Here is a 27,142-nt window from a genome sequence, read left to right as displayed (position 1 = left end):
CATGAGAAGAGAAGACTCCCTGGAAAAGACCCTGATGTTGGGAAAGATGGAGGGCAGAAGGAGAAGGGGACGACAGAGGATGAGATGGTTGGACAGTGTTCTTGAAGCTACAAACATGAGCCTGACCAAACTGCGGGAGGCAGTGGAAGACAGGAGTGCCTGGCGTGCTCTGGTCCATGGGGTCACGAGGAGTCGGACACGACTAAACAACTAAACAACAACAAAATGATCAGGAGGGGGGGTGATTTTAAAATAGCCCTAGTAAGACCCACTAGAAACCAAGATATTTATCAATGGCTGATTCGGATAACATTAGTCATATGTGTATTCTGTGAGTGTGTGTGCAGAGAGAGAGAGAAAACACAATAGATTTAAAAGGTTCATTTTGAGCTTCCCTCTGTGAACCAATTTGACTATGTCCTCTGAAGTATGAAGCATATTTTTACAGGAACTCCATCCATTTCCCCCCTTTTCATTACTATTTTTCAGCAGAATTCGTAGACTGAAAGGATTCTAGAGGCTGCCTCTTTAGGTACAACCATGACTCACTGGTTCTTTCTGCCCAATACAATGTATTTATCTCCTATGGAGATAAATAAAAAGCTTTTCTTTGCCAAAGACAAGAAGACTCACTAGAAGACAAGCAAAAGGGTGGGTTTTTTTCTTCCAACAGCATGCATGACCTCATAACACATGAGATATGGGACAGGCAGACAATCCCGAAGGCTTGAAGAGCAAAAGCCTTAGTGATTTCACAGCAGCAGCTAATGAGGATCTGACACAGGGATTAGTTTTTAAATGGTGTTAAAAATCATTCTGAAACAACTGGGAAAACAGCCCTTTGTTTTTCTGAAATCCCTCCCCTAAAGATGCTCCTATCATCATAAACAGGAAGTGATACTAGACTAGGAAAGTCGGCCCTCGGGATATTTTTTCTGGCCCCTGGCAACAATTGATGCTCCCATTCCCTGCAGCCATCAAGCTGCCTTTCTAAAGGCACTGGGCCTTGGGAAGGAGACATGGGGCTCTGGCAGTGTCCTAGAGCCCTCCAACCTCCTTCCCAAAGTCTAATTAGCCATTTCCCAGCTTTGGGAAGAAGGTGGGAAGGTTCTCAGACCGTGCCAGAGCTTTGCACCTCCTTTCCAAAGCCCAGTGCCTCGCTTTGTCAGCTTTGGGAAGGCAGTGAGAGGGCTGGGGGAGGCATCAAATTTTGGCCTTGCCTCCCCACCCTGCACAACAAGGCAGTGTGTGACCCACAGGTTCCGTGTCAAAGTACTCTTGTGTCCCATTTGGTATGAAAAGTTGGACCGCCCTGCTCCAGACAGATTAATGTGTGATTAATGGGATTTGTTGGCAGTCCACTTTGGGGTATATATGTTTGAAGCTGGAGCTTTGGTCACAATAAAGGTAAAGGGACCCCTGACCATTAGGTCCAGTCTTGACCGACTCTGGGGTTGCAGTGCTCATCTCGCTTTATTGGCCGAGGGAGCCAGCGTACAGCTTCTGGGTCATATGGCCAGCATGACTGAGCCGCTTCTGGCGAACCAGAGCAGCACACGGAAATGCCGTTTACCTTCCCGCCGCAGTGGTACCTATTTATCTACTTGCACTTTGACGCGCTTTCGAACTGCTAGGTTGGCAGGAGCTGGGACCGAGCAACGGGAGCTCATCCCGTCACGGGGATTCGAACTGCCAACCTTCTGATCGGCAAGTCCTAGGCTCTGTGGTTTAACCCACAGTGCCACCACGTCCCTCTTTGGTCACAAAAGAATGCTTTAAATTTTTAGTTGTAACTTTTAACTTATGCCAATAAAGGCTAGATACATCAGTAAAATCATAAAATCAGACAAAGTCACCCATACAATATATGAAAGACTAGATAACCACCATTGAATAAATCAGTCAACTTTAGATTTAGCTTTAAATATCTCGGCTAAGTACCCTGAAATAATCTTGGTAGTTTTGGAAGTATCATCCCTCAACGAATACTGGATTACAGACTCTTTGCAAATCAATGTTTTGAGCTGTAAGGGAGTCACTAGGAGATCTCTGCGATGGGAGTGGAGAAGAGAACAATCCAAAATTATGTGATGTATTGTATCTGGTGTTTTCTTATTACAGGAACAGAATCTGTTCTGGAAGGGGATTTTTTGAAACCTTCCAAACAATAAAGATGAGGGGGGTGCATTTAGACGAGCTGGCATAAAAGCTCTGCGATGTGATGGAGTTTTTAAATTATAAAAGTAATTAAGCTCCATGGTGGGGCTGCAATTCTAAGTAAGCATATGAACATACAAAAGGCTAGGAGGGGTAGAGTTTTTGGATTTTATGATCTAGCAGCCTCTGCTTGATGAGAGAGAAGATTTGTGAGTCATCCAATAGAAGAAGGATTGCAATCCCTATTTGCCTGAGTTTCAGGGTAATATCAGAAAACCATGTAGAATTATGTATATCTCTCAATAAAGAAGTTACAGTAGTAAGCTTTCTGGGTCTGTATTAAAACGAATTTTTAGCCAGTAATTTTAGTTGCTGGAAAAGCAATGACAAACCTACACAGCATCTTAAAAAGCAGAGACATCACTTTGCCAACAAAGGTCCGTATACCGTATTTTTCGCTCCATAGGACGCACTTTTTCCCCTCCAAAAATGAAGGGGAAATGTGTGTGCGTCCTATGGAGCGAATGCAGGCTTTCGCTGAAGCCTGGAGAGCGAGAGGCATCGGTGCGCACCGACCCCTCTCGCTCTCCAGGCTTCAGGAAGCTATCCGCAAGCCTTGCAAGCCCGGTGGGAGTTCCCGCGGGCTCACAAGGCTTGCAGGCAGCAGCCTGCAGCCCCGGCGAGTGTCCGCAAGCCTTGCGCGCCCGGCAGGAGGTCCCGCCGAGCGCGCGAGGCTTGGGGCAGCAGCCTGTCGCCCGAAGCACGGGGAGCCCTCCGGAGGGCTCCCCATGCTTCGGGCGAGTGTCTGCAAGCCTTGCGCGCCCGGCAGGAGGTCCCGCCCAGCGCGCAAGGCTTGGGGCGGCAGCCTGTCGCCCGAAGCACGGGGAGCCCTCCGGAGGGCTCCCCGTGCTTCGGGCGAGTGTCTGCAAGCCTTGCGCGCCCGGCAGGAGGTCCCGCCGAGCGCGCGAGGCTTCGGGCGGCAGCTTGTTGCCCGAAGCACGGGGAGCCCTCCGGAGGGCTCCCCGTCCTTCGGGCGAGTGTCTGCAAGCCTTGCGCGCCCGGCAGAAGGTCCCGCCCAGCGCGCAAGGCTTGGGGCTGCAGCTTGTCGCCCGAAGCACGGGGAGCCCTCCGGAGGGCTCCCCGTGCTTCGGGCGAGTGTCTGCAAGCCTTGCGCGCCCGGCAGGAGGTCCCGCCCAGCGCGCAAGGCTTGGGGCTGCAGCTTGTCGCCCGAAGCATGGGGAGCCCTCCGGAGGGCTCCCCGTGCTTCGGGCGAGTGTCTGCAAGCCTTGCGCGCCCGGCAGGAGGTCCCGCCGAGCGCGCAAGGCTTGGGGCTGCAGCTTGTCGCCCGAAGCACGGGGAGCCCTCCGGAGGGCTCCCCGTGCTTCGGACGAGTGTCTGCAAGCCTTGCGCGCCCGGCAGGAGGTCCCGCCCAGCGCGCAAGGCTTGGGGCTGCAGCTTGTCGCCCGAAGCACGGGGAGCCCTCCGGAGGGCTCCCCTTGCTTCGGGCGAGTGTCTGCAAGCCTTGCGCGCCCGGCAGGAGGTCCCGCCCAGCGCGCAAGGCTTGGGGCTGCAGCTTGTCGCCCGAAGCACGGGGAGCCCTCCGGAGGGCTCCCCTTGCTTCGGGCGAGTGTCTGCAAGCCTTGCGCGCCCGGCAGGAGGTCCCGCCGAGCGCGCAAGGCTTGGGGCGGCAGTCTGTCGCCCGAAGCACGGGGAGCCCTCCGGAGGGCTCCCCGTGCTTCGGGCGAGTGTCTGCAAGCCTCGCGCGCCCGGTGGGAGGTCCCGCCGAGCGCGCGAGGCTTGGGGCGGTAGCCTGCAGCCCGAAGCACGCGAGGCTTGGGGCGGCAGCCGCGGGGGGGGGGGAATAATTTTTTTTATTCATTTCCCCCCCAAAAAAACGAGGTGCGTCCTATGGACCGGTGCGTCCTATAGAACGAAAAATACGGTAGTTAAAGCTATGGTTTTCCCAGTAGTGATGTATGGAAGTGAAAGCTGGACCATAAAAAAGGCTGATCACCAAATAATTGATGCTTTTGAATTATGATGCTGGAGGAGACTCTTGAGAGTCCCATGGACTGCAAGAAGATCAAACCGATCTATTAAGGAAATCAGCCCTGAGTGCTCACTGGAAGGACAGATCCTGAAGCTGAGACTCCAATACTTTGGCCACCGCATGAGAAGAGAAGACTCCCTGGAAAAGACCCTGATGTTGGGAAAGATTGAGGACACAAGGAGAAGGGAATGACAGAGGACAAGATGGTTGGACGGTGTTCTCAAAGCTACCAGCATGAGTTTGACCAAATTGCGGGAGCCAGTGGAAGACAGGAGTGCCTGGCATGCTCTGGTCCATGGAGTCACAAAGAGTCAGACACGACTAAACGACTAAACAGCAACAACAGGCTCTTAGGTGATATCTTCGGTGACAAAGATTTGGCTGGGTCCTTCCCATAGGAGATAAGAGAGCCTCTCCTTAGGCAGATTCTGCTTCACTCATTCCTGACTTGCGAACCCTGATGGTATGTTTGCATAAATACACTGGCATTGTTTGAGCGCAGCCAGAGAAGGAGAATTCACCCCAGAACTGCACCCCAGGGAAGGTTCTGATGAGATTGCTTTTGCGGTACTGTATTAGCTATGAGGGCATCAATTCAGGAGTGTTTCCGTGTTAGAATAATTGAAAGGCACATTCAACCTGATGTAAGTGAATAATAGGCCCTCGTGATTATAACAGGGCATTTCTAGTGAAATCAGCTGAGCATCTTCACCTCCTTGCTACTAAGCATGGCGCTTCAACCTTGCGTGGCTTTTGGCCAACTCTCTGCGAAACGATAAAGCTGTCTGTGGTTGCCAGCAATGACATAACCACTTTTTAGGCATCTGCATATTGCAATTCAGCTTTTGCTACTTGCCTAGAAAAAATAGCTAGGTAGAACCTGGAGCTTAACAACCAGGCAGCGTTGGGCGAAAGCAGTGGATGTCTCCCGGAGGTAAAGGCAGAAGGTGCTGACCTGGAAATGAGAGTACTTGTGAAGGAGATCTAATCAGAGTGGGAAGGAATGAATGCTGAAGTTATCCAGGCTACCTGTTTCCGTTTCAAAGAAGGGACTCTGGACTCCCAACGCCCATAAACCAGTGATCAGGGGAGATGGGATTTGTGGTCTAGTTTCACAGTATCCTTGGTCTATAGGATGACAAATGCCATTATTTGATAATCCAGTAAGAAGTAAGCAGCACATAAGTGGCGCACAAAACACTACCAAACCATTCTACGTTCTAAATCTTATATTAATAATCCAAAATTTGAGAGAACAAGATACACGATCTACTACAGAAGCCACAAACAGAAAACTCATTCAAGAGGGACAATTGAAAAACTATTGCGATCCAGGCAAATACAAGTTCCACTATATCATTTCTTAATTCAACTATTGGACATTGTTTTTGAAAACAATTTCTTCCGATACAAAAATGATTTTTATGTCCAAATTAAGGTTGTAGCCATGGGTGCAGCCCTTGCCCCATCTGTGGCTAACATCCACATGATTGACTTTGAGAATATTTTTTTTTTCCAGAATCTAACTTACTTACTTCTTACTGGTCTACTACGAGAATTGGCAGCACAGGTTCATTTCTTCATTATTTGATAATCAGCATACAGAATTACAAAGTCTGCCCAATGCCCGTGCAACCTTAACCGTATCTCTTGCCATCTCTTGGTCTTTTTAAAAATACCCTGTTTAGGAAAGCGATCTCTTTGGCAACAGTACGTCCATGAATTTTTTAGTGACGCCTCTTGTATTAGGCTGTGCATATATACAGTGCCTCAGTCATAACAGTAACTGCTCAGATTCCTTTGCGTTTCGCGAGCTGTGCTTGCAGATCCTCTTTCTTCTCCTGCATGCAAATCAAAAAGCATGCTGACAGCACGCGAACTCCGTCTCCCGTTATTGTCATCTGACTTTGACATTGGGAGCATGAAAACATTTGGATGATGAGTCATCGGAGAGAAAGCCGCTGCCCTCCTCCTCCCATGTGATACGTTTCACTCTTTTTCCATAAGGCAGCCCAACTTTAGAGCTGTCGACGTTGCTGCCACGCAGTTATTTAGCAAGAGCAGAGGGGTCTGCTAAGGACTGGCAGAAACGGTCTGGACGGAGAACAGAGATCGGAAGTCACTTCAGCAGATGGTGTCTTGCAAAAGCTAGACCCTTAGGACACGCTCACATGACAAAAGCTGACATCGGTCTTGGCTGCTAGACAAGCGCAATGTTCCATACAGCTGTCTGTGGTTTTTTCTGATCGGTATGTGAAATGATAATTCACTGCATTGGGGTCTCAGCTGAAAATCAGTGTGGCCAGGCTGCAGTTCCTCTCCGCTGGGTGTTTCAAGCGACATGTGATTATTTATCATAATTATTAATACCTCTGGATCAGGGGTGGAGAACCTGTGGTTCTTCAGACATTCCTGAACTTCAGCTCCCATTGTAGGTCCTCATCCCCACACCCAATATAGACAATGTACTGGTTTGGGTCTACATGCTTTGTTGTTGTTGTTTAGTCGTTTAGTTGTGTCCAACTCTTTGTGACCTCATGGACCAGAGCACGCCAGGCACTCCTCTTATCTACTGCCTCCCGCAGTTTGGTCAAACTCATGCTGGTAGCTTCGAGAACACTGTCCAACCATCTCGTCCTCTGTCATCCCCCTCTCCTTGTGCCCTCCATCTTTCCCAACATCAGGGTCTTTTCCAGGGAGTCTTCTGTTCTCATGAGGTGGCCAAAGTATTGGAGCCTCAGCTTCAGGATCTGTCCTTCCAGTGAGCACTCAGGGCTGATTTCCTTAAGAATGGATAGGTTTGATCTTCTTGCAGTCTATGGGACTCTCAAGAGTCTTCTCCAGCACCATAATTCAAAAGCATCAATTCTTTGGTGATCAGCCTTCTTTATGGTCCAGCTCTCACTTCCATACATCACTACTGGAAAAACCATAGCTTTAACTATAAGGACCTTTGTTGGCAAGGTGATGTCTCTGCTTTTTAAGATGCTGTCTAGTTTGGGTGTGCAATGCTATACTCAAGATCTGCTGGCTGAGGCAATAGGATTCACAATACTGGTGGAACTCCAGATATACTGCCATGACAGATAGACCAGCGAAACCCTCTGCTGGCCAAGCCATCTCACTAACAAAAAGGGGAATGGCTAAAACAAGAAGTTGTGAGCTGTGCAGGGGAGGAGCACAAAACATCAACTCTCTATGTTATACCCCTTCAATGAGGGCTCTTCCTGCTTTCTCGGACTAAGTCTACAGCTTAAGGTAAAGGTAAAGGTAAAGGGACCCCTGACTATTAGGTCCAGTTGTGACCAACTCTGGGGTTGTGGTGCTCATCTCACTTTATTGGCCGAGGGAGCTGGCGTACAGCTTCCTGGTCATGTGGCCAGCATGACCAAGCCGCTTCAGCGCACGGAAACGCCGTTTACCTTCCCGCCGGAGCGGTACCTATTTATCTACTTGCACTTTGACGTGCTTTCGAACTGCTAGGTTGGCAGGAGCAGGGACCGGGCAACGGGAGCTCACCCTGTCGCGGGGATTCAAACCGCCAACCTTCTGATCAGCAAGTCCTAGGCTCTATGGTTTAACCCACAGCACCACCTGTGTCCCAGACTACAGCTTAGGAGGGCAGCAAATGGCAATGATCAGCCTGCTTGTTGTGGCTGAATGGTTAGGGAACTGTTCTGCAGAGCACACTGTGCGGGTTCAAGTCCCAAGAATCTTTACCACCAAATAACGTTGGTTTTTTTCCTAAACTCCCCCTTCTGGAGAGTTTTGGAAAATCACTCCAGGAACCCCCACTGAAGTCTACTCACTCCCTTCCCCTTCTGCAATTGCCTTCACCCAGGAGAATCCTATAATGGAGACCTTAATTATTTGCATTACTTTCCAGGTACCTGTGACTCATTCCTAATCAGCTTCAGCCTCCTTTAACTCGGTTCTTGGTTTAATTTAAATCCCCTTTGAAGTCTTTAGTTCCTGCTTCTTCTCATTTCTAGTCTCTTACTAACACAAGAACGTGGGCATACCAGAACGACATGCTAACACGGAGGCATGTCAGTTCTGCAACCCAGAGAAAACAATATTGTGCAGCATAAAATGGATGTCAGATCAATGTTTTGCAGAGTACTAAAGGTGGAATGAGTGCCATATTTTTCGCTCTATAAGACGCACCAGACCACAAGACACACCTAGTTTTTGGAGGAGGAAAACAAGAAGAAGAAAAAATTCTGAATCTCAGAAGCCAGAACAGCAAGAGGGATCGCTATGCAGTGAAAGCAGCAATCCCTCTTGCTGTTCTGGCTTCTGGGATAGCTGCGCAGCCTACATTCGCCCCATAAGACACACACACATTTCCCCTTACTTTTTAGGAGGGAAAAAATGAGTCTTATAGAGCAAAAAATACGGTACGCAAGGTAGTATTGTTGCTCAGATTGTGCACCTAATCCCTCGCTGTCCCTTACCAGCTGGCTGGCAGGAGTTGGAAGTCCAGCTTCTAGAGAGCTACAGGTTACCTACTTTGCCTTAGCTTCTATTTATTGTCCCTGAGGGGAATGTGGGAAGGCAATTTTACCAGGGACGAAGTGCAGCACAAATAAAACCACCGCATGCTCCACAGATGACAATGCTTCTATTATAAACTATTGTCTGTTTCCAAACCAAAGGTGAATCTGTGTGAATTGCATGTTTTGCTCTGGCTGCAAATGTGATTAGGTCTTTCTTCTTCAGAGTATTTTTATTTTATTTTTTATTTTTTATTTTTTTTATTTTTTGGTCTTGCCAAGATCTTGGGGAAGTAGGGCAATGGTTTGTCATTCATGGATACAAAACCTAAGCACAGTTTGATAAGAATATATATTTAAAGTAGATGAATAAATGAGTCAATTAAGTTAATTCGGAATATGCAGAAAATACAAAAAAAATATTTAAGGAACCGCAGAAAGAGGGGGAAGGAAGTCGAGTTTCGGAATGTTAAAATGATTGTAAAATTATTGAAATGTATAAAAATGAAAATCATAAACAAACAAACAAACAAACCTACACTTTTCAGGGTTGGTTGGTTGGATAAACAAAACAACAAACACACTCCTCCTTTATAATCATGAGGGCTAGAAACTTTTCTCTCTTTAAGCTCTGCAGAGCCTCCCAGACCCTACATCAGAGATTCAAATTCTGCAGCTCGCACCAGAGAGATTTCTAAACGCTTGCATATAATAATTGCTTTTGTAAGGAGTCGCCAAGTGTACAGCTTTGTTGAATGGGGAGTAACTTAGAATAGCTTCCTTGGAATTTGAACTCTAATTATATTAGCTGGCCTGCAGTGTGTGCACAATCTCAAAGGGCTATTTATTTATTTTATACCAGCCTGTTACTTGTCAGTACTTAACAGCGTTTTTAAACAAAAGATTAATTGAGGCACTCGCTCAATTAGCACAGGAGCACTCGCTCTCAGCACAGGAGAACAGACGCTAATTCGGAACCGTTACCCAGGTAGACGCTTAGCGGACAAAGAGCTTATTTAGGGGAACAGTATCACAACAAAGCAAAACAAAACCCTGGGCACCGCCAGTGTACTAACTTGAAGAGATGTATTAGGGATATTCATGCAATTTATAAATTCTGCAGTTGCCAGTCTTCCTCGCTTGCTGTTCTTACAACAAAATCTCTTCTATTCTAAAATGTTAACAGAGCTCCTTGAATTTATCAGCGTTCCTTTTTACAAGATGCCAGCAACAGGAACTTTCCTCCTCCTCCTCCTTCTCTACAGAAAGCAGCCGCTATTTCTCACCAATTTCCATCAGCCACTTGTATGATCTAAATTCTCTGCCCACATGAGCAAACTGGAGTGAGTCACATCCGTGAAGGACTTGGCCCAACCAGTTTTTGCAATAGCAAAAGTCATATTCCTATTTCAGAATGTGATACTTTGCAGATAAAGTCACTCAGATTCGGGAAAAGGTAGACTCCACCGTGGGAGCAGGGCCAGGGCCAACTATCACCCAGTCTCAAATCTTCCATTCTTGAAAGACCTACATTGGCTTCCAGTACGTTTCCGAGCACAATTCAAAGTGTTGGTGCTGACCTTTAAAGCCCTAAACGGCCTTGGTCCAGTATATCTGAAGGAGAGTCTCCACCCCCATCGTTCTGGCGGTTCCCTCACTATGAGAAGCCAAGTTACAGGGAACCAGGCAGAGGGCCTTCTCGGTAGTGGCACCCTCCCTGTGGAACACCCTCCCACCAGATGTCAAAGAGAACAACAACTACCAGACTTTTAGAAGACATCTGAAGGCAGCCCTGTTTAGGGAAGCTTTTAATGTTTGATGTATTACAGTATTTTAATATTTTTTTTGGAAGCTGCCCAGAGTGGCTGGGGTATAAAGAATAAATTATTATTATTATTATTATTATTATTATTATTATTCTTCTTCTCAGCTTGAGGGGAAACATGGGACGGAGAAGGCAGAAGCTGGGTGGTAGTTCCCCCTCAACACAGAGTTTATTTAGAAAACCATCCTGTTCCTATATAATTTAGTGTAATTAAAACACTCCATTTATAAAAGGCACAAAGATCTACAGAAAGCTCTGGTCCATCCACCTTGCATTTGCAGGAGTCGTTTCTGCTCTTCTTATCTGGCAGGATTCCTAATAAGTCTTTTAAACAGATGCTCATTGTTATGTACTGAAGTTCTCACCCTGGGCCAGCAGGGGGATACTGTAGATAGTTATGCAAATAAGGGCTCGACAGTGACGTTCAGTGATTGGATAGTTTTAGAAAATTGTTACAGTTACGTTGTACTGGAGCTCTATATAAGCTTCAGTTCAGTTCTGTTCTATATAACCCTTCAGTTCAGTTCTGTTCTGTTCTGGCTTGTGAATAAACAAGAGCTGTCTGAAGAATCGGTGTGTCGTCTGATATGTTCACCCACAACTTAGCACTCATCATCAGGGGACATTCTCCCCATCGCTGCCTCGCTCCTTGCTCTCTACTAGGTTCATTTCTGCCTGTCGCCATATAGCTGCTCAAGTTTTGGGAGCTTTTGTCGGGGGGAAAGAAAAGGAAAGAAAAAACGGGGCAGACATCAGCTCTTCAGTGCTGCTTTTAAAGTACCATCACTGGCTGTAGAATATTCTAAAGTAAGTATCGCATCAGTATAACCTTAGCGACGTTAGTGACTGTTCAGATAATAAGGGCTTATTACAGTATATTGTACTTGAAGCATAATCAAAACTCGGGCACTGGAAGATCCCTGCATTGGAAGCAAGCGTTCGTTACTAAGGAGCAGCCTCAGAGATTGTTGATGCACTCAGTTCAAATTAACTGCATTAGATGTGCCATCCAGAGCGGTTGGCCATGGCTGATTTAGGAAGCTGACACATGAAGCGAAGGAAGAGGCTGCTTGCAGAGGTGCAGGCGGCCTATTCTAACAATAGATTTAAAAACTTGTATCCAGAAGCGTACAGGAGGCCAGCATATACTCTAGCAAACAGATTATTTTACTCCCTGCGTTAATCAACCAGCACTAATCTGCACTAACAGCAGCCTCTGAACTAGGAATGCATGCAAGTCACACTATACAAATGCTTGTTGTATAGAAATTCATTTGTCCAAACACAATGAATTAATACCCAACCCTTTCTTTACACACCACAGATTCAGATATCCAAACAACTGGACCTGCGTGTGGTACTGTAAAGTAAGAATAAGCCTTAAACGAGCCTTGCCTTTTTGTGTTTTTCTGCTCTGGAGCAGCTACTTTGCTATAAACCGTGGTGGGAGACAGGAAGTGGGGAGGAAAGGGAGGTAGATTGGATAAATAGGAGAGCGTTTTTCCCTTCGTTGCTTGTGACTCTTGAGTGCTGTGCCTTTTTCTTACTTGCAAGTCAGATCTGCTTGCATGGTCTAGGGGCAGGAGCCAGGGCAGGTGCCGTAAGAAGAACTGGCGGGCACATTGGTGTGGCATTCTTGGAAGCCATACTGGTGACCCCTGTAATAGGACATGGGGATGGAAGGACTGTACAAAGGTGGGATTTGAGGAGGGATTAGACGTAAGTGTGAAACCCCACCATTGCCTTGTCCCCGTTTCCAAGGAGCTTCACGTTCATTATAACATCTCTCCACTTTCTCCCGTGCATGACAAAACGTGGGCAAAGAGCTCCTGGTAACTCTGTTGCCTTCTTCCCAGAGTGAACCTCTCTCCAAATATCCAGTGGTTTTGGTCTGAACACCTGCATTCAGAACTGGCTGGTGGCTGGATCCTTAAACTGAGCAGGGGTATTGATCCACTGTTAAAGTCCTCCATTTTTCATCGTTAATTGGAAAAGCAAGCCAAGGTGAATGTTGGAAGGACAGATAAAAGGAAGCAGTTCTTCAGTTATTGTCTTGTTGAGTTACTGCACGCTACTGGTTTCTCCATAGCAAGAAAAACTACTTTAGAAATATACATCCATGAGAGACTTGTTTATTCCCAAATGCTCGGTAATGTGAATTTTGGAGGCAGGCTGCCTGATCGCCAGCAATGCTTTCTGGGGATCAATGCAGTATATGGGGGTTCATTTCTGGATCTGAGATTGGAAAGGACAGGTGGTTCTCATACAAAGAGAAAGAATAATTTGGGACTCCACCATGTTGAGAACATTTATAATAATCATCATCATCATTATAATAATTTATTATTTATACCCCGCCCATCTGGCTGAGTCTCCCCAGCCACTCTGGGCGGCTCCCAATCAAGTGTTAAAAACAGTACAGCATTAAATATTAAAAACCTCCCTGAACAGGGCCGCCTTCAGATGTCTTTTGAAGATAGGATAGCTACTTATTTCCTTCACATCTGATGGGAGGGCATTCCACAGGGTGGGCACCACTACCGAGAAGGCCCTCTGTCTGGTTCCCTGTAACCTCACTTCTTGCAGGGCGGGAACTGCCAGAAGGCCCTCGGCGCTGGACCTCAGTGTCCGGGCTGAACGATGGGACGCTCCTTCAAGTATACAGGACCGAGGCCGTTTAGGGCTTTAAAAGTCAGCACCAACACTTTGAATTGTGCTCGGAAACGTACTGGGAGCCAATGCAGATCTCTCAGGACCGGTGTTATGTGGTCCCGGTGGCCGCTCCCAGTCACCAGTCTAGCTGCCGCATTCTGGATTAATTGCAGTTTCCGGGTCACCTTCAAAGGTAGCCCCACGTAGAGCGCATTGCAGTAGTCCAAGCGGGTGATAACTAGAGCATGCACCACTCTGCACCACTTCACTGAAAATGTAATATGCGTCAGTTTACGATAGTCAACCGAACTATCCCATTAGCAAAAATGATTGGCAACTGCTACAGTACCCCTGATAAGGTTGTTTCAGCTCTTTAATCCAATGGGGTAATACATCTTTCAGATGCTAATTATTACCAGTGTGTGCCATTTTGCCAGGTGATCCCATTACTTAGGACCACTGAACTAATGTAAAGTATCATTATTGTACAGTACAGTCTTCTTGTGAATATGGCTCTGCAGCAGGGGTAAGCTAACACCCAAAAGAGACGTGATATGGACATTTTGGGAGCCTCGAAAACATTCAAAGGTAAAGGGAGCTTTACTTAACAGAACCCTTGTAAATTATGCTAACAGAAGTCAAAACTGTGTGAAAGCAAAGCATCACCCGGTGCAGCACATTTTTTCAATTAGGTGTAAATGGGCCACATTCTATACAGTCTTCCTTTTTCTGAATGCAAGGTGTGGCAGGCATTGAGCAGAATCTAGTGTTGCAGAAATAGATTCATATTTTTGCAGAGCTTGGGATGGGGAATGAATGCTAATAAATGCTGAAGTGAGCCGGCAGCTTTCCCAGAGGTTCTGTGCAGAGGCAATCCCTTTATCCCTTGTTTGATGCCTCTACCCTTTTGGAGCCATTATAGTCACATGAGGCGACAGTGCAAGACCCAAGGAGATAGATAGAGGTATATATATATCAAAAAAATATGTCTCTCTTTGACATCTTTGGGGGCTGAAACCTACTGAGTACAAACCGACGCCGACGCCTCTCCTGTTGCTTGGATATGCTAGAATTCTTGGATGGCTATTCAGCTGTAATTCGGATCACAGCAGGGAAGGAGCCACTGCGCAGCAGCTGAAAAGCTTAAATTGCCTTAAAGGATTATCTGGAACAAACAAGATAAATGTAATCAGTCCCTTACATCTGACTAAACTCCTGCACGAGGAAAAATGATCCACTGTTCAGATCAAGGAAGTACAAATCTGCCGTTGACAGTACGTTTCCGTTGGAGGGGCTCGTGGCTTCATCTCAGTTAGAGGCGTTGGTTTAGGAACCCACTCCTGTAGCTTTGGCAAATTGGGAGAAGGAGAAATATGATACAAACATCTGGTTCTATCACAGTTATGATGGCATGCTGTATTTCCTAAATTAAACGAAGCAGCATTTCCCTAGAAGGGCAGAATCTTTTCGCTTCTGTCCTCTTAATGCATTGGAGATGATGGCAGCTGGATAATCAGTGGACTAGAATCGTAGAGTTTGAAGGGACCCCAAGAATCATCTAATCCAGCCCTGCAGGAATATGGGGGTTGAACCTGCAACCATGGTGTCATCAGCACCATTCTTTAACCCAACTGAGCTATCCATGTAGATATGCTGTTCTTGAGCAGCCCTAATGTTGTTGTTTAGTCATGTCCAACTCTTCGTGACCCCATGGACCAGAGCACGCCAGGCACTCCTGTCTTCCACTGCCTCCCGCAGTTTGGTCAAACTCATGCTGGTAGCTTCGAGAACACTGTCCAACCATCTCGTCCTCCGTCGTCCCTTTCTCCTTGTGCCCTCCATCTTTCCCAACATCAGGGTCTTTTCCAGGGAGTCTTCTCTTCTCACGAGGTGGCCAAAGTATTGGAGCCTCAGCTTCCAGTGATCACTCAGGGCTGATTTCCTTCAGAATGGATAGGTTTGATCTTCTTGCAGTCCATGGGACTCTCAAGAGTCTCCTCCAGCACCATAATTCAAAAGCATCAATTCTTCAGCAATCAGCCTTCTTTATGGTCCAGCTCTCACTTCCCCAATAGATGGGTGCAACTTTCATATGCAAGGCCAACTGATAGTTAAAAACCAAGTCGGACCGGCAGATAAGCCCGGAAGCGTATAGGATGCGTCTGTAGAGAGAGAGGCTGTTGTGTGGTTGTGTAGTGTCAACACAAATGAATGCACTCCTCTATAGGATATTTCACCAGTTTCCCGTAGAATAATGTTATTCCTTTCCGTAATTTGGGTAGCTTTTATTCGCGCCTTCTAACAGAAACCTGTGATGGGTGTCAACCGGTTTGCAACCAAAATGGAGCCGCTGAGCACAAACAAGTTGTCTGCTTGCTCAAGGAACCCTGAACTTTGCCAAAGAACAGAGAAATGTTTTAAAATATAACATCTAAGAGGGCAAACTGCCCCAAAAAACATCCCAAAGAGGACTGGGCTTTCTTAGGAGCCACAAAATGTTGACAGTCATTTGGAAAATAAAAATGGAAAACTGGGCAAAAGACGGCATGTCTGCTTGGCAATGGTAGGCAATAGTACATGGCAACATTTTGTTGCAGTTTCCCTCTCATCTAATACGGTACAGAGCTTTTGAATGTCCCATTGTTATTTCACTAGGACGGATGAAGTAGCTTTGTGTGCCACCACTTTTATTCATATTTCCTCATTTTATTTTCTAGTCTAATTCCTCACGCTACATTGTAGGTCACTCTTGGAACTTGCGCAAGTTTTAGAAGGAAATCCTCTCCTATGATCCCTTCAGTTCATAAGACATCCCTCAGGTCGGGCATACATTTCCCGCTCCCTTTTTAAACAAGAGGAACGCAGTCATTCCAAAGGGAATGTAACATGCAAGGCTTTAAGAAATCCTGCACTGACAACAAGTGTCAGCAGTCCTGCATTGTTTTTTCTTACCAGGTATATACTCAAATTCAAAATTAAATCCCAGTAACAACCAATACCAGTTTTGTAACTTTGGCCCAATGCAATGATTAGGGACGTGGGTGGCGCTGTGGGTTAAACAACAGAGCCTAGGACTTGCTGATCAGAAGGTCGGCGGTTCGAATCCCCGCGACGGGGTGAGCTCCCGTTGTTCGGTCCCTGCTCCTGCCAGCCTAGCAGTTTGAAAGCACAAGTGCAAGTAGATAAATAGGTACCGCTCCGGCGGGAAAGTAAACGGTGTTTCCGTGCGCTGCTCTGGTTTGCCAGAAGCGGCTTAGTCATGCTGGCCACATGACCCGGAAGCTGTACGCCGGCTCCCTCGGCCAATAAAGCGATATGAGCGCTGCAACCCCAGAGTCGGTCATGACTGGACCTAATGGTCAGGGGTCCTTTTACCTTTAATGCAATGATTGGGCATGGTTTCTAACCGCATCAGTACCAGGTAATCAGTAAGGTATGTGAATTCCTGCCCCAATGTTCTTTGCTGTTCCCAACCTTTGTGATTGCTCCCAGTTTGTAGAAGTGATTTAGCAAAACCTCTCCTCTTACTTTCTGTGTCCCGCAGTGCAACCTTGGGATAAGTGAGTGCATTCTCCATAAAGCACAGTTAAGACTATATTTCCTTTCAAAATAGGCATGACCAGTGCATTTTAGTATGGCTGCTTAATCTTGTAGCTTTCTTTTTCTTGTTTATGTATTAACTGGTGTTTGCTAGTATTCTATCCTGGACTCGGGTGGCACTGTGGTCTAAATCACCCAGCCTCTTGGGCTTGCCGATCAGAAGGTTGGCGGTTCGAATCTGTCCCAGCTCCTGCCAACCTAGCAGTTCGAAAGCACACCAGTGCAAGTAGATAAATAGGTACCGCTGTGGTGGGAAGGTACACAGTGTTTCCGTGCGCTCTGGTTTCCATCACGATGTCCCGTTGCGCCAGAAGTGGTTTAGTCATGCTGGCCACATGACCCAGAAAACTGTCTGTGGACAAATGCCAGCTCCCTCAGCCTGAAGCGAGAAGAGAGCTGCAACCCCATAGGCACCTTTGACTGGACTTAACCATCCAGGGGTCCTTTACCTTTTTTACCTATCCTGGAGTAGCTCCCAGTAGATTAAAGAGAACTCCATTCTGAGTAGACATGGTTAGGATTGCAGCCTTTGTCTTTTTTTCTTTTCCTTATTAATGGCTGCTTTTATTCTGTTGTATTTTAAGTGCCACCATTTAGAACTTTCTTTACTCTGGAATGTACAGATCTAATCAATTTTATTATTGTCGCATGCCATCTAGAGAACCGCTGTTATGAGATGACGAAGAAACAGAATGAATACCTAAAGCAGAATATATCAAATACACAAAGCCCAGAGTATGGGAAATGGTTTGGTAGGAACCTTTTCACACAGGGTAAATAACAACAATGAACTTCTAGTCCTGACATTTTCCTATCTAGGCTTAAGAAAAAAATGTGAATGTGAACTTGTCTTTCCAGAATGCATTGGCCCACATAACCTGGCTTCTATTGGCTGTTGATCACCCCTCCCTTTGCAGTAGCTCACATAAAGAAATGGATCAATATTACCCTTGCTGCAATCTGCGCTTCATCGTTGACTTGAGAGGTGTCAGTTTAAATTCTCTTTCCTGGTTAATTAGAAATCAGGCAGCAGAGCAGGACTGGAACAGGGTCTTGCATCTCTAGGTTTTTAACAGAAGGGACCAGCTTGGATTCTGTAGGAGAGGGGAAACAAGACATAAGGAAGGGAACGCCAACTGTTACTGTTATTAGGAATCTGATCTTTGCCGAGACATGAATGAAGATACTTCTAATTCAAAAGCAGTTCTAATGCGCTTAAGATGGAACCCAAATTTGGCAATAAAGCTGTTTACCTCCAATAAATTATTAGCACAGTTGCACAGCAAAGCCATTTTAAGGCCATGACATCTGACCAAATGGCTGTCTGTGTTTGTTTGTTTTGAACAGGGGCACTTGAACCTTCTCCAAGAACTCCTCCAGACATGGCATTTGTTTAGTCGTTTAGTTGTGTCCGACTCTTCGTGACCCCATGGACCAGAGCACGCCAGGCACTCCTGTCTTCCACTGCCTCCCATAGTTTGGTCAAACTCATGCTCCAACCATCTCGTCCATCTCGTCCTCTGTCGTCCCCTTCTCCTTGTGCCCTCCATCTTTTCCAACATCAGGGTCTTTTCCAGGGAGTCTTCTCTTCTCATGAGAGCAGTGTGGTGTAGTGGTTAAGAGCGGTAGTCTCGTAATCTGGGGAACCGGGTTCGCGTCTCCGCTCCTCCACATGCAGCTGCTGGGTGACCTTGGGCCAGTCACACTTCTTTGAAGTCTCTCAGCCCCACTCACCCCACAGAGTGTTTGTTGTGGGGGAGGAAGGGAAAGGAGAATGTTAGCCGCTTTGAGACTCCTTAAAGGGAGTGAAAGGCGGGATATCAAATCCAAACTCTTCTTCTTCTCATGAGGTGGCCAAAATATTGGAACCTCAGCTTCAGGATCTGTCCTTCCAGTGAGCACTCAGGGCTGATTTCTTTAAGAATGGATAGGTTTGATCTTCTTGCAGTCCACGGGACTCTCAAGAGTCTCCTCCAGCACCATAATTCAAAAGCATCAATTCTTTGGTGATCAGCCTTCTTTATGGTCCGGCTCTCACTTCCATCCATCACTACTGGGAAAACCATAGCTTTAACTATACGGACCTTTGTTGGCAAGGTGATGTCTCTGCTTGTCTGCAGCCAAATACACCTCACTATGTCATGCAAGGTAATCTGCGTACTTTTCTTACTTCAATCTTAAGGACTGCCTTCTTCTGCTCTCTGTCCTTTGTGATAAGCTCTGCTGAAGCTAGGCTGGTTGCTGCAAGGTGTAGGCAGACCCTCCATGTGTCCCTGTTTTCCAGGGACAGTCCCGGATTTACAGAAGCTGTCCCAGTTTCTGATTTTATCCCAGAAGGTCCCACTTTTCGTTAGAATGTCCCTTTTTCATTGGAGAAATGTTGGAGGGTATGGAGTTATGTGACCCCTGAGCCAAGGAGATAAGTAACTATACAACCTTTAGAAGACATCTGAAGGCAGCCCTGTATAGGAAAGTTTTTTCCATGTTTAATTTTTTCAATGTTTTTACATATGTTGGAAGCCGCTCACAGTGGCTGGGGCAACCCAGTCAGATGGACAGGGTATAACAACAACAACAACTTCCCGCCACAGAAGTACCTATTTATCTACTTACACTGGTGTGCTTTCGAACTGCTAGGTTGGCAGGAGCTGGGACAGTGCAATGGGAGCTCACCCTGTCACACAGATTCGAACCACTGACCTTCTGATCAGCAAGCCCAAGAGGCTCAGTGGTTTAGACCACAGCACCACCTGCTCCCTTTATTGCATCTGAATTATGTTGTGGCCAACATTGGTTTGTGAGACCTCCAGGTATAGGGCGATATATAAATTCACTCAATCAACCAATCAACCAATAATAAGGCTATCAGTGACTGCTGTGCTACTTACAGGAACAGAGGCAGTATTTTGTGGGAGAACAGCAAGAGAAGGCTGTGATGATATGCTCTTGGGCTTCTCAAAAGCGTTTGGATCTCTACTGTGAAAGACAGGATGTGGAACTGCAAAGGCCTTTGGTCGGATCCAGCAGGGCTCCTTCTATTGTTTCATGATAATAGCTTGGTCTTAGCATGCTCTGTTGAGTTGCTTTGAGGGTGCCATTGGAGACATGCCAGGGTTCAAATTTAAACAGGGAGGAAACTGCCTGGAACCAATTAAATGTCAATATAGGGGTGGGAAACATGTGGCCCTCAGACGTGGCTGGACTACAACTCCCATCATCCCTGGCCATTGGTCATGCTTGCTGGGGCTGATGGGAGTTGTAGTTCAACAGCATCCGGCTGTCCATCACCATTTGGAGGGTCACAGGCTCCCCACCCATTTTAATACTAACCCTGTCAGGTACGCCAAGAGAATGACTGCTTACAAGTAGCATTTAAATAGCGTTCTGTCTTATTAAGTGGCATACAATTAATTCCCAGACAGGAAGGAAGCTCTGTCAAAAACTCTGGGACAAGATAAATGGAGAAATGACAGCCTTTGCTTTACCTCGAAGCTTTGTTTTAATGAAGGGATGTTCATTGCATCCCTTCATTTCAGATGGAGGGGGATGCTCTTTCGAGAGCTGTGAGGAGAAATTTCAACAGCAGCAATTCAAAGGAAAAGACAAATGTGTTTGGAATGCTTACACTGAGATAGATTTAAAAATATGTGTCTTCAAGCAACTATTGCCATGGTAACACTTATCTTTTATCCCTTCCCCACACCCTGCTCCGTATGAGTAAGAAGTGTTTTGTCTTTCTCTTTGTGGTGGTTCCTAATCCAGCCTTTCTCCCATCTGACACCTCAACATCTGACGCCTTGTGGTTTTAATCTAAAAATTGAATTTTGGAGCTGCCACACGGTCAGCTGGCGATTCTTCTTGTCTCCTTTACGTCAGGTCAGGGGCGATTTAAAGCTAAGTTATCATATCTGCTGTCCTCGCTGCGTCTTATTTCTTCAGCACTTTCCAGTGGGCAAAGTCTTGTTATGCAACTATTTTTAAGACTGCCACTTTGAGATCAGAGTGGGATATACTGCATGCAGGCTCAAGATCTACAAACTCAGGGAATTGGAAGTGAACGCTGGTGATCAGCAATGAGGCTGGGCGATGCTGCAAATTGTGTTTCCACAATTGTGTTTTATATATTTGAGCCATGTTCAAATATATAAAAGGATGTCACATAGAGGAGGGAGAAAGGTTGTTTTCTGCTGCTCCAGAGAAGCGGACACGGAGCAATGGATCCAAACTACAAGAAAGAAGATTCCACCTAAACAGTAGGAAGAACTTCCTGACAGTAAGAGCTGTTCGACAGTGGAATTTGCTGCCAAGGAGTGTGGTGGAGTCTCCTTCTTTGGAGGTCTTTAAGCAGAGGCTTGACAACCATATGTCAGGAGTGCTCTGATGGTGTTTCCTGCTTGGCAGGGGGTTGGACTCGATGGCCCTTGTGATCTCTTCCAACTCTATGATTCTATGATTCTACTGTAGGAAGTGGGTCCTAAGACCCTTAAAATACAATCTGAACAAAACTGGCAAAGCAGCAAAAAGTTTATTGAGTACAAAGTACCCTCCCTTGATTCCCCATTGGCTGCGTACTACAAGGTTTACAGCCTATCACGACTGCCTAATTTGTCCCTCCTCTGTTTACATCTCCCACTACCCTTATTTCAGCACCCCTTACCCTTATTTATTAGGGACGTGGGTGGTGCTGTGGGTTAAACCACAGAGCCTAGAACTTGCCAATCAGAAGGTTGGTGGTTCGAATCCCCACGACGGTGTGAGCTCCCGTTGCTTGGTCCCTGCTCCTGCCAACCTAGCAGTTCGAAAACACGTCAAAGTGCAAGTAGATAAATAGGTACCACTCCAGCGGGAAGGTAAACGGCGTTTCCGTGTGCTGCTCTGGTTCGCCAGAAGCGGCTTATTCGTGCTGGCCACATGACCCGGAAGCTGTACACCGGCTCCCTCGGCCAATAAAGCGAGATGAGCGCCGCAACCCCAGAGTCGGCCACGACTGGACCTAATGGTCAGGGGTCCCTTTACCTTTACCCTTATTTATTATTTCCCTTATTTGATCCATGTTCCTATGTAGTTACTTACTGAGCCAAGCAAAAAACCACATCCCAGCCCACAAGCTCTAAACATCTCTAGTTTTCAGGTGCGAATCGATCTGAACTGCTGACATTTATCTAACTTGTTGCATTTGTGGTTTATGTGGAAAAAGCAACATCCTCATTTCTCACACATACTAAACACCCTCCGTCCGCCAATGCTTTTCCTTGGTCTTCTAGGCCCAAATCCAGATTGATCTGGTGAAGTAGCCGGCACCAGCAAAGATCCACAATGTTTTCCTGATTCTGTATTATTGCCTTACGATGCTCCTGAGCCTCAGGGCCCGTCCACCCCGCAGTTTAATGTACCGGTAGATTGTGAAACTCTTGTGCGTCCTTTAATTCCTCCCCCCATCCATTATCGTTCTGCTCCAACTACTGCTATCCCGCAATTTCTCCATCCTAAATATGGAGTTCCCCTATGCCAGGGATGTCCAGCTCCCAAGAGCCTTCAATTTACTCCCAGAAGAAAGAACTAGCAGTGATATACCCATTTTAGCGGGGGGCAACCTAAGTTGAGGGTGCAAGCCATAGTTGTTGAGTTTTGGGGGGGACGAAGTTGTTCAGCTTTATTTTTTTTGCGGGGGTGACATAGTTCTGCTGCTTTTTGCCAGGGAACACTCCATAAAACACTGCCCAGGTATTACCGTATTTTTCGCTCCATAGGACGCACCGGACCATAGGAGGGGGAAAACGGGGGGGGGGGGAATTCTCTCCCTCTCTGCTCAGCACCCCTTTAGCGAAGCGGCAGGAGAAACGGAGCCCCTTCCATTTCTCCTCCTGCTTCGCTGAAGGGGCGCTGCGATGAGAGGGAAAACTGTGCAGCACCTCTCCAGCGACGCAAAGCCTGGAGAGCAAGAGGGATCGGTCTGCACCGACCCCTCTTGCTCTCCAGGCTTCAGGCGGCTATCCGCAAGCCTTCGGAGCACAGCGGGAACTCCCGCTGCGCTCCGAAGGCTTGCGGATAGCTGCCTGAAGCCCCCGGAGCGCAGCGGGAGTTCCCGCTGCGCTCCAGGGGCTTCAGCGAAAGCAACGCGAAGCCTCCGGAGTGCGGAGGGAGCTCTCCCTCTGTGCTTCGGAGGCTTCGCGTTGTTATCGCTGAAGCCAAGGAGCCTGCATTTGCTCCATAGGACACACACACACACTTCCCCTTAATTTTTGGAGGGGAAAAAGTGCGTCCTATAGAGTGAAAAATACGGTAACCCCGCCAGTGATAATTCCATCTTCCATTTTTGCAATCATGCACGGGGTGATCGACCGCTATCCCCCGGGGATCGACCTGTCGATCGCGGTTGACCGGTTTGACATCCCTGCCCTATGCAATCCATGCAGCTCCCCTAGATTTTCCAAGCATAGGAAACCTCTGGATTTAGGAAGCAGGTGGTGTGGGAAAGCCACCGTAGTTCATGTGTGGCTCTATTTCCTAGCACCATTACAGTCCGCGATGGTGCCAGCAATTAAAAATCCCCAAGCGAGTTTTGCAAAGAAGCCTCCTGCCTTGCCGATTTAAAAAAAGGCAACAAGAAACGGTGCGTTTTGGCAGCGCGGAGGAGGCGAACGTACAGATTTTGAGTAGGAATGGATTGCCTAATTATTTATAGTTCAGCGCATTTGTAGGCCAGTGCCTCTTCCCCTCAAAAAAAAAAGAGAGATTTAACCTTTTTTTAAAAGGAATTTACATAGAATAGAACACTATATAATCAGGCTCATCATCAGTCTTAGCCCACACATTTTTCGTTGTTGCAAACTGGTGTTAGGAGGGTGCGATCTGAAGCAAGCAAGTTGTGTGCTGGAAGTGTCTGCTGTGTAAGAGTAGCTAAATTGCAGCTAGGAAGTCGACATCATGTGCAGTGCTCTTTCCTTGATATTGAAGCTAGATGGACAGGGTATAAATAATAGTATTATTATTATTATTATTATTATTATTATTATTATTAAAGATATAGGGACCCCTGACCATTAGGTCCAGTCATGGCCGACTCTGGGGTTGCATGGCCGACGAAGCCGCTTCTGGCAAACTAGAGCAGCGCACGGAAACGCTGTTTACCTTCCCGCCAGAGTGGTACCTATTTATCTTTTTGCACTTTGACGTGCTTTCGAACTGCTAGGTGGGCAGGAGCAAGGACCGAGCAACGGGAGCTCACCCCATCGCTGGGATTCGAACCGCTGACCTTCTGATCGGCAAGTCCCAAGCTCTGTGATTTAACCCACAGCGCCACCCATGTCCCATTATTATTATTATTCGTTGTTAAAATATTCAAGAAGCTTTGACTTGCAGAACACATAGCTAAAGAATAATATATGCAAAGTACAGTCGTACCTTGGTTGACAAAAGCCTTGTGCCTCAAAACGTTTTGGTTCCCGAACTCCGCAAACCCGAAAGTGCGTGTTCCGGTTTGCAAACATTCTTTGGAACCTGAACATCCGACGTGGCTTCCAATTGACTGCAGGAGCTATAGTTTCTTTGGACAGAAATTCCCAGTGTTACTGACTGTTAGGCTTGCCCGCACAGCCAGATCAATTTTTTAAATAATGAGCATGCTGCAATTGTTGTTGGTATTCAGCCGGCGGAGAAAATGGATGCTTACCTTGCTAAGCAAACTATTAGTCATAAATTTTAGAAACACTCCACACGGTGCCATCATAAATTAAATGCTGCAGCTCTGGAGAGACACTTTGGATTTACACCTTCAATTTCTATCAGAAAACCTGGCATATTGCCAGTGGCTTGCAGAGTTGGTTGGTTGTTCTGCAATGGTGTCTTAAACACCTGCAAGAATGCTGAACATGTATGTTTTACCTGTGCAGCTGCAATACTAATTTCCCTTTTAAAGTATGACTAAACTATAAGTTGCCAGTGTTTCGCAGGTCTCCACTCCTGTGTCTTCCGCTCAGCTAAAGAGACTGACAGGTGGCAGAATGGCCGTGTGCCCAACATTAGCGAGGGCAGTCCTCTATTTGAAGGCGACATCTCTCTGAAGAGCTACGGTGGCTCTGGTAGTGGCAGTAGCTATGGCGGCGGAAGGCGGTTTTAATTCCTAGGAAACAAAGCTTAGCAGGAGAGGAGAGCCAGAGAAGTGACAGGAAAGCTACAGGTTACCACAGTTGTGAACTCAGCCAAACACAGTTGTGGCAGGGTAGAACTGCCTCATGAAGACATGTGTTAGACAAGCGCTTGTTTGCAAACATCAGGACTGTATTTGTGACTATCTGTAACAGGATATTTTAGTTTTTGTGTTCTGTGGAAAGTGCAAAGCATTCCAACAAGGGTTTTATGTAGATGATTATTTTTTTCCACACCCATGCTGTTGATTGCTAACTGTAATAGACTGATCATGACGCTGAATAAATGTGTCTTTTAAAAAATAATAAATAATAATAATAATAATAACTAATAATAATAAAATTTTATTTGTATCCCACCCTCCCCAGCCGAAGCCGGGCTCAGGGCGGCTAACAACAATAAACAAGACAACATTTTAAAATCGTTTCATTAAAAAATTACTTCAAATCAAATTGAAATAATAATAAATTTTTATTTGGATAAAAGATTTGGATAAAAGTTGTATTTGGATAAAAGTTTAAGGATAAAAGAACCTGTCAACATTTTAAGCTTTGTTTTCAGTCACGCAGGGCACAATTTTGCCAGTACAGAACTTTTTCCCGCAGATTTTTTATAGGGCAGGAAAACCTTAATAACTTTTGAACTGCCGGATCACGACTTCATTAAAGCCAATTAAAGCATGCCCAGAAAAAAACGCACCAGTGGTTTTCACCACATTGTGCTTTGCTGAAAGAAAACCGGGAGGAAAGGGATCAAAGTGTCTTTGTCAGCCCTTTTTAACTTGCTGGGTCTGCTCCTTTTTACTTGGTCCATTTGAAAATTGGCACTTTGGTAGCCCTCATCAGATGGATCATGTATGCTTGGCCAGTGTCTCTCTCACTATGGTGGGATTTGTATGTCTTTTTATTTAAATTTCAACTATACATAAGAAATAGCTTATACAACTTTGATGCAACTCATGGTCTTCTTTTTGCGTGAAGTGGATGGGGTAACTTGGAGACTGCTCAGAAGCCAAATAAAAGGAAATTATGAACTGGGTCGTTCGCAATCCCATTCCAGAATTATATCCTTTTCTGCCACCAGGGGAAGCCGGCCTCCCTGCAACAATCCATTCTGGAACCATGGGAATGGGTATAAGAACTCACTTTGGATTTGGAAAAGAATGGCATGATGGAAGGGGGAAGAAAAATGGAGTTAAGAAAAATGAAGTTTTCTAAGCTAAAATCTGGATTGAAGGCAATGCTACTCAACTACCGTATTTTTCGCTCTATAAGACGCACCCGACCATAAGACGCACCTAGCTTTTGGAAGAGGAAAACAAGAAAAAAAATATTCTGAATCCCAGAAGCCAGAAAAGCAAGAGGGATTGCTGCGCAGCAATCCTTCTTGCTGTTCTGGCTTCAGTGAAAGCAACGCAAAGCCTCTTCAGGGCAGCAGGAGGAACGCTCCCCCTGCCCTGAAGAGGTTTCGCGTGGCTATCCCAGAAACCAGAACAGCAAGAGGGATCGCTGCGCAGCAGTCCCTCTTGCTGTTCTGGCTTCTGGGATAGCTGCACAGCCTGCATTTGCTCCATAAGACACACACACACATTTCCCCTTACTTTTTAGGAGGGAAAAAGTGTGTCTTATAGAGCGAAAAATACAGTAAGTTGTGGCACCAGCAGAAGCCAGTCCAATGAATTGCACTAACATAATGGGACTGCTCCCCCAATATGCTCAGGGGGGTTGTGTGAACCTCCAGAATGGCATAGGGTGGGAGGAGAAGGGAGAAGTGTGTGCTGACAGAGCAATTGCCTTAGCATGGACAAAATGTGCAGGCTATAGAGACTGAACCTGGAAGCGTCATACTGAGAGCTCAGTTGCTTTCTGCAAGAATCCAATGCCAATGGTGTGTCCCCTCTTCTGCCCCTCCACCCCTGCCACAACCAGTCCTAGAAACTGAGATAGGAAAGCTAGGAGCTAAACGGCACCTTCACCCGCTGCTATACCAGCAGCACTGGCTCCCAGTGGAGTACAGGATCAGGTTTAAGGTGCTGGTTTTAACCTTTAAAGCCCTATACGGCCTAGGACCCTCGTACCTACGGGACCGCCTCTCCTGGTATGTCCCACAGAGGAACTTACGGTCTTCAAACAAAAACATCTTGGAGGTCCCAGGCCACAGGGAGGTTAGGCTGGCCTCAACCAGAGCCAGGGCTTTTTCGGCTGTGGCCCCGAT

The 27,142-nt window shown here is 46.5% G+C and overlaps 1 protein-coding gene across 1 annotated transcript in view; it reads right to left on the bottom strand.

The window, feature by feature from the left end:
- Positions 1-5,868, bottom strand: part of ABI2 (abl interactor 2) — a 72,493-nt gene extending 66,625 nt beyond the window's left edge. Inside the window, exon 1 of the mRNA XM_081017596.1 lies at positions 5,743-5,868. The gene's annotated coding sequence lies outside the window, so the exon portion shown is untranslated. The remainder of the gene's footprint in view (positions 1-5,742) is intronic.
- Between the last annotated feature and the right edge of the window lie 21,274 nt (positions 5,869-27,142).

This window comes from Podarcis pityusensis (assembly GCF_964106645.2).
Source record: "Podarcis pityusensis genome assembly, chromosome: 1".
Classification (NCBI taxonomy): Eukaryota; Metazoa; Chordata; class Lepidosauria; order Squamata; family Lacertidae; genus Podarcis; species Podarcis pityusensis.
Note: the sequence above shows the minus strand (reverse complement) of the source record. Positions and strands in the feature narration are given on the sequence as shown.